The 8,591-nt window shown below is 39.2% G+C and overlaps 1 long non-coding RNA gene across 1 annotated transcript; it reads left to right on the forward strand.

Moving 5' to 3' along the window:
- Nucleotides 1-4,667: 4,667 nt before the first annotated feature.
- On the forward strand, nucleotides 4,668-6,800 carry LOC141278454 (uncharacterized). The gene is made up of 3 exons (XR_012331205.1): nucleotides 4,668-4,804; nucleotides 5,819-5,933; nucleotides 6,707-6,800. It is a non-coding gene; the product is annotated as an uncharacterized lncRNA (long non-coding RNA).
- The last annotated feature ends 1,791 nt before the right edge of the window (nucleotides 6,801-8,591 follow it).

The following is an 8,591-nucleotide window of genomic DNA, read 5'->3' on the forward strand; positions in this document are numbered from 1 at the left end:
AATATGGAGGGGACACATTTAGTCTAAAGCATTGTACCTCTGTGCATGGGATTCAAGGGCCATAGAGCCCCTGACTAATTTTTGTTTTCTCCATCCATCAATTTGTGACAGCTCTGTATTAATATCTCCCACTAGGACTGGGGACAGTCTATTTCTCCTTGTAATCCTGCCTATTTTTAGGCCTTGTTATTAGGAGCGTTAAGGTCATAATTATTATATCTTGATGAATTACACCATTTGTCATGTAGCATCTTAATGCTTTCACCTTAAAATCTATTTTGTCTAATAGAACATCTCTTATTTTGGGGTTAGTATTTGCATGATATGCTATTTCCATCCCTTATTTTTAACCTTTCTATATTCATTTTATTTATGACTCTTAGAAGCAGCAGATAAATGGATTTTAAAACATTGTTTTGATTTTTAGTCAACATGATAGTCCCTGCATTTTAATAGGTTAGTTGAATATGTTTACATATTCAAACTGTTCATATTAAACAAACCTATATGTTTACATCTGCATTACTAATTTTTTAAATTGTTTACCATGGTTTTCCTGTCAATTTTTTCTCTTTTCCAAACTTCTTTTTTTCCACTGATTGTTTTACTTCTCTTAACCCCCTGCCCTTTGCTGGTTTGATGGTTACAATATCTGTTTCTATTATTTTAAAGGTTGCTTGAAAAAAATTAACTCATATCTTTAATTTTATATATTTTTTAACAAAGTCTAAAGTTCGGGGGTTTTGTACCCTACTTCCTTCCTCTAAACCACATGAAATCATCTTCATTGTTGATACTGCTTAGAATTTCACTTCTACCTCTGTTGAGGAGCTAGGAGAGAGGAAGAAAACTGGTGGTAGAGGGTAAGCCCCTGACACTAGGCATACTAATAATACTCATTCACATTTCTTTATTTTACACAATTAAAATCACTTTATTGTATATTTTATTTTTTTAGAATATATGTTTATTGTGCAATATTTTCAAACAATACAGAAAAGTAGAAGGGGAAAGTAAAAGTTACCCAAAATACCTCTACCTTGCAAGGACTACATTTGGGTAACCATTCACTCATGTATCTCTACATGCATATGTACCTTTTCATAAACGGATTTATTTATTCACTTTTTAAATCAAATGACTGGTTTCATTGAACTCTGAGTTTTGCTTGCCTCTCTTTCTCTAATACACACATCTTATGTAGCCAATATATTAACAGCTTACCTACATATCCCATCCTAGCTTTTTCCTTGTTCATTTAATCACAGATTAAAAAGGTGAAAGAAAGAAAGAAAGAAAGAAAGAAAGAAAGAAAGAAAGAAAGAAAGAAAGAAAGAAAGAAAGAAAGAAAGAAAAGAAAGAAAGAAAAGGAGAGAGGGAGGGAGGGAGGAAGGAAGGGAGAGGAGAAAGAAAGAGAAAGAGAAGATGGACAAGCAGATAAATATATAAAACTTCAGTCATTGTTTATTTTATAAAACTAGGATTATATTACTTACACTTCTCTGAAGTTTGCTTTTCCCACCTTATAATTCATCATGTAAATCCTCTGCAGTCAGCTCCAATAGACTTAACTCATTCTTTGTAGACTTTTATTATGGAAATTTTCATGCATACACAAAAGGAATAAGAAAAGTATAATGAACTCTCACATATCTATCACCGAGCTTCAACAATTATCAATATTTACATTTTGCCAGTCTTGTTTCATTAATCCTTCCTGTGGTAGGCAGAATAATGGCCCCCTCAAAGATGTTCACATTCTATCCTCTGAGAATATCTTACCTTACAAGGCAAAAGGGATTTTGCTGGTGTGATTAAGGACACTGAAGTGAGGAGGTTCTCCTGAATTATCTAGGTGGGCCTAACCTAATCGTGTGAATCCTTAAAATTGAGAATCTTTCTTGACTGTAGTTAGAGAAGGAGGTGTAAACAGGGAAGAATGACCAGAGAAATGCAACTTTGCTGGCTTTAAGATAGAGGCAGAGGGCCTCGAACCAGGGCCTCTAGAAGCTGAAAAAGGCAAGGAAACAGATTCTCCCCTAGAACCTCCAGAAAGAAACAGTCCTGCCAGCACCTGGACTTTAGCCTCGTGAGAACTATGTCAGACTGTTCATCTACAGAAGTGCAAGATAACAAGTGTGTGGGGATTTTTTTGGCTACTAGGTCTGTGACAATTTGTATGGCAACAATAAAAACCTGATACACCTCCCTTTTCTCTTCCTCTCTTCCTCCCTCCCTCCCTCCTTCCCTCTTTCCTTCCATTCTTCCTTTCTTTCTAGTGAGGCTTGCAGTATTTTTTAGCAAATTTCAAATACCATCATATTTTACCTCTAAAGAGTTTACCATATATTTTTAACAGATGAGGATTTAACAAAAAATCACAATACCTAATCCATCTTACAAAACAAACAAGTGTTGAGTATCATCCAATAATAATCTATGTGCAGATTTTCCTGTTTGTCTTTAAAAAAAGTCTTCCTTTATACTTGGTTTGTTTAATCAGGTTCTAAAGAAGGTCCTTAAGTTACATGTCATTGATATTTCTCTTAAGTCATTTTTAATTCATAATATTTTCCTCTTCTTCCCTTTTAAACGGGCCATTTTTTGAGTAAAGAACTGACTTGTATTACTCCCACTGACATTTCATTAGTTAAAGCAAGTCATGTGGCCAAGCCTTATGCTAATGGGGTGGAGAAGCATAATGCTCTTACGAGGAAGGGGAGCAAATAATGGAGAATAATACAAACTACCACTGTCACTCTCTGATGTAACAAAGAGAGCAGCAACCTTGGTGGGTCAGTTCTGGGGTGTCCTGAGAGTTGTTCCTGGAAACTCAACCTAGACCCTGCTCCTCTAGCCCTCCCAAGGATTGTGTACCTACCTCATCTCCCACATAACTCACTTTCTCCTCAAATTAACTGTAATTGAACTCTGCAGCCACATTACAGACGCATCACAGTTTATTCATTCCACATTGATAAATAATCATTTTGTTTCCAGGTTTTTTAGAAAAAAAAAATGCAACTAAATATAATGCTGTAACAAAATCCTTTAAAATATATACTCGAATGCTGTATCTTTACTCCTATGGGATAGCTTTTTAAGTGTGGGATTATAGAGCCAGAGAATATAGATCTTTTTCATTATAATAACTATTTCCATATTTATTTATAAAAAAAGCTAAAATAATGATTCCAACTTTCTTCCTATATATTTACCAGGGGTATGTAATCTGACTCCATAATATTTTGCCATATGATAGGTGACAAATATTATTTCTTAGGTCCTTTAATTTGCATGGCTCTGACCACTAGGGAAGCTAGGCATTTTTCTTTTTTTACATATTTATTGAGGTGTAAATTACATACCATAACATTTACCTATTAGAAAGGTACAATTGAATGATTTTTAGTAAATTTATAGCGTTGTACCACAAACACCATAATCTAATTTTAAAACTTTTTCCTCTCTCCAAACACTTTCCTCATGCCTGTTTGCAATTAATTTCTGCTCCTACCTAGCCCAGCTCCAGGCAACCACTGATCTGCTGTTGCTTTAGGTTTTGCCTTTGATGGCATCTTGTATAAATGGAATCATATAATGTACAGCCTTTTGTGTCTGGCTTCTTTCACTTAGCATGTACTCAAGGTTCACCTGTGTTGTGGTATCCATAAACAGTATTTTCCTTTTTATTGCTAAATACTATTCCCTTGTCTGGATATACCACATACTATTTATCCATTCACCAGCTGATGTACACTTGGATTGTTTCTACTTTGGGCTATTGTAAAAATGCTGCTATGAAAATATGTGTATAAGTCTTTGTGTGGACATATATTTGCATTTCTCTTGGTTAGATAGCTAAGCGGAATTGCAGATAGGATAAATTTATGTTTAACATTTTTAAAACTGCCAAACTTTTCCAAAGTGGCTGTACCCATTTATTTTTCCACCAGCAATGCATGAGGGTCTGTCTCTCCACAACTTTTGATTTAGAGCCATTCCGGCGGGTGGGTAATTATATCCCATCGTGGTTTTAAATTGCACTTTCGTAATGATTAACGATGTTGAGCGCCTTTTCACATGCTCATTAGCCATTCGTATATTTCCTCTGGTGAAATGTCTACTCAAATCTTTTGCCTGTTTTTAAGTTGGGTTGCTTATCTTCTTATTATTGAGTTATAAGACTTCTTCACATATTTTAATATAAATCATTTAAATGTATACACACATATATATAATTTACAAATATTTCTCCCAGCTGTGATTAAGCTCCTGGTGCTCATGCTCCATCCACCCTGGTAGAACCACTTGGGCAACCAAATTTAGATGGAGGGAAATAATGAAGAATAAGAACAGTCCCGGACAAGATGCCAGTCCCCCCTGTTCATATCTGAAGCTCAGCAGCTTTTCCACGAATAAACACTTCTCAATATGTTGTTTGCCACTGGTCAATTTCAAGACTTCTAAAATGGTTGTTTGGGCAGTTTTCCCCAATATTTTAATTGTTTTTTGAGGAGAGGATTCACCAATCCCTTCACTCCAACCTGGACGTTACTAGGCAACCGTTTTTATGTTTATGATGATTTGGAATTGTCAACAGTCCCAGCAAGTGTCAAGGCTGTGTTCTATTTTCTCAAATTGGGACTGGGTCCTGCACAGATCCCTGAACCACTCACAGTGGCCAGGGGAATGCAACGCTGTGATTGGCCAGGCCTGAGTGCCCTGCCCACCCCCACAGTCTGGGAGGGAATGAATTCCCACAGCGCTTAGCCTGAGTGTGGAGAGGGCTGGTCCTATAAGAGTGAGTTGGGGTAATTTTTCCTTGAAAGGTGTCATGATGCTAGGTGGCAAAAACAGTCACCGTTCACTACAGGCTCCCTTCAGAGCTGTAATTCCTGGAGTGAAGCAGTTACCTCACAGGCCAGGGACCAACGCCTCCAACGTCTACCAGGTCCATAGAGACCCTGCTTGACCAGTCAGCCTTGCTGAGTTCTGAATGATCCAGACAGACATAGCCTCCCACGATTCAGGCACAGAAATCTGGCTTCGGATGAGAGCGGATTTCAGTGCCTTCTAAGCTTTCCTCCAGCCGGAAGCCTCAGAACCTAGAGTTCTAAATTTCTCTTTTGCTTTATATTGTATTTTTTCTCATATTTCCTTGTGCCTTCTTTTTTTTTTTTTTTTCTTTTTTTTGTGGTACGCGGGCCTCTCACAGCCGCGGCCTCTCCCGTTGCGGAGCACAGGCTCCAGACGCGCAGGCTCAGCGGCCATGGCTCACGGGCCCAGCCGCTCCGCGGCATGTGGGATCTTCCCGGACCGGGGCACGAACCCGTGTCCCCTGCATCGGCAGGCGGCCTCTCAACCAGTGCGCCACCAGGGAAGCCCCTCCTTGTGCCTTCTTTTCAACAATGTTCTATTTAAACATCCTTTACCTTTCCATCCTAAAAAGCTTCCCTGTTCTCTTGTTTGTGTCTGGCGTTCTCCGCCGCTCTGTCTCGCTCTCTTTTTCCATTATCAACATCTATTTATCTATTTACCACAGCAGTCAGGTAGTGTGCACAGCAACGTGGGTGCAAAAACAAAGATCTATTAGCTACAATCCCTTGCCTCAAGTTTTACAATGTCTTTGCCCGAAAGAACCTATCATTCATGGCGAAGCTTAACGCAAAAGTATAACATGTAAGTGCACATGAGGGATGCTGTCAGTGCAGCTTCTGCATTCTCCCAAAGCTGGCCTTGCAGACAGACAGCTTAGCTGAAAGCATCTGTAACTACAAGAAGGAATCTAAGCATCAGGATACATTCCTCTTCCCAGGGTTTGAAATTCCTCCCTTCGTCTATTAACACTTCTGAAAAATGCCTGTAACTCGAGAATCACTAGGGTGCTGGATGCCAGGCATTTAGAATGGAAGATGAATTCATTCCAAAAGGTAGGTTGCTTCTTAAGATGGGCAGTATCAACTTAAATACAAGACGGCAGTTTTGATGTGGTTGGGGAGGGATTCTGGAGCAGGGATCTGTATTGGGGAGGGGAGCTTGCATGGGGCTCCCCAAGGGCATTGTGTGCCTCTGATTCAGGATAAGGTGGGTACAGAGGAAGGATGAGGACCCAGAGGGGGAGGGAACCTCTAAGTGTTGATTCCACACTTCTGTGCCAAGGACCACTCAGAATTCCATCCATCTATTATCCCTTGGTTAAGTTTCTTCCTCCTTTCTTTTCCTTTCCCACTCAACTGCCAGTTGGTGGGCAGTAGTTTATATGTGATTTAGAGCTCAGTGACCTAGACAAGGCATTTTGACTTTTGTTGAAGTTTAAAAATTGCGCAATCCCTGTGATCGCTGGTTGCTAATGTCACAGGCTGGTGAGTAACTATAAAGGAAAGCAAAATCTTCCATTCCATCATGGGCTTCTTGCCATCATAGTGAATTATCACAAGAGCAATCCAAGGGCAGAAACACCCCTTTTGGAAGGGGAAAATGGAGAGGATTATTCATGCTATGGAAATTTTGAGAGACTGAAAAAATAGACCCTGGAAAAGGGGAGGGGGGGAATCACACAGTAAGAAGGGAAAAAACACTATCTCACCTTTGAGTGCAAAATTAGTTTACCTTCGTTAAGACTCCAATCCCATGAAAACTATCAATATAGCATCCTGATTATTTAAGAGAAAAACACTAATTTTCAAGTTTGTGCTATTTCTAGTGATTCCAATCTGCTGTGCAGGAAGTGTGAGAATGCTGATAATTAAGGAACACTATGTTAGGCGATGATAACACACCACCTCTGGATCCCAGCTCATGGTACCTTGTAAATGTGACAAAATCAGATTTGATACTGGTAAAATGTCAGAGCTACACGTTAGCAATTCTCTTATTTCAATACAATTCAGTGATGCTTAACTTTGCACTGCAATCCTTGTGTCAGTGTTCCTTGTCATACATAATGCAAATTCAAGATAATTATTACAAGGAAATATAAAAGAGCCACAAGCTGAAATCATGTACAGCTCACTTCTCCCCTGGCTTCTGGTCACTGACCTGCATAAATTGCACAATTCATAGTCAAGAGAATGAGGAGAGTTGGTGGATCTCCTCATGGCCTTCGAGAGTGTGAAACGTCAGGAAATGAATTGTCTTCCCACCTACCCATCCCTAGACCACTCTGATGACTCCCTAGCAGACACCCAAGCCTCAACCTGGCTGTATTTCCTTATTCTTCCTCTTCTCATACCAATCTCACTAAATCCTATCAAGTTTACCTACTTCTCCAATCCCAGGTTCTGTTTCAGATCTTCCCCATCTTTTGAAGTCACCTCCTATGTCCAGGTCTGAGCCCTCCACCTGGCTGCCTGCATGAGGCATCCAGAAAGGCAAATCTAAGTGTGCCTTGCTTGAAAACCCTGCAGTGGTCCCCTCTACCCCTAAGTTGAGGTTCTAGATCTTTGGCATGCCCAGATGGTGCTCGGTGATCTGCTCTGCCCATCCCTCTGACCAGATGTCCCCCACTCTTGCTACCTGCTCCTTGTACTTCCTGCCCAAACCAGAAATACCAAACCATGGAGGGCTCCACACACCCCCATGCTGCTCGAGCGGCACCCTCTTGTTCATGCCAGCCTTATCCACCACCTTCTCCTGGACAGCTACACTCATCCTTTAAGACTGTGCAGAAGGCATCTCCTCCGGAACGTCTTCCCTGAGCTCACGAAGAGGAAACAATGTGCTTTCTCAGAATTTCCCATCCCTCTATCTGTCCCATCATATTACTTACCTTTCCTTCAGCGCTGACGGCTGGGAGGTCCCTCAGGACAGGGACTGGTTCTCATTCATCTTTCTACACCCAGCACAGAACAGCAGCCCAGGGATGTTGTAGGCATTTTCTGAAATTTGAATCTGATTGTGGGTTTAATTAAGTTATTGGTAAAAATTGTACAAGTTCAGATTCTGTAAAGGTGGGGGGGAATCACTTGCTTCAATCCCTGCAATTCCTGTATTAAAGGAGCGTGACTGGATTTAAGCATTTATTCAAATAGGTCATAAAATTATAAAATCATGGACTGTGTATTTATCCACCTGTAATATATATTGTTCTATGTTCTAGAACTTACATAAAAGTGTCATTCTTTATGTTTTGAGATATATCTTGCTTTTTTCACTCAATAATGCATTTTTTAGATTTTACATTGAAAATCTAGCTCATTCATTTTCATTGCTGTGATATAGTCCATTGTATGACTATATCATGACATATATGTTCATGATTGTTATATTTTCTTGCTAGATTATTTGATCGATATGTAGGACTTCTTTTTATCTCTAATAATACTTTCTCCATTAAATTCAATTTTCTCTTATACTGGAAACGCCACATAGCTTTCTTTCCTTTGATTTGTGTTTGTAGGTATAGCTTGCCCCTCTCTTTATTTGCAAATTTTCACTATGATTTTGCATTAGGGATGTTTTAATGAAAAACAAAAAGCTTGATTTTTATTATTTGTAATCAATCCGTTGTTTTTTCTTTTGACAGGTGATTTTAAACATATGAATGCTGATATATTTAGATTTAGTTATTACCAGGTAATTTTTAAAAT

Source organism: Tursiops truncatus, chromosome 4 (assembly GCF_011762595.2).
Source record: "Tursiops truncatus isolate mTurTru1 chromosome 4, mTurTru1.mat.Y, whole genome shotgun sequence".
NCBI classification, from domain to species: Eukaryota; Metazoa; Chordata; class Mammalia; order Artiodactyla; family Delphinidae; genus Tursiops; species Tursiops truncatus.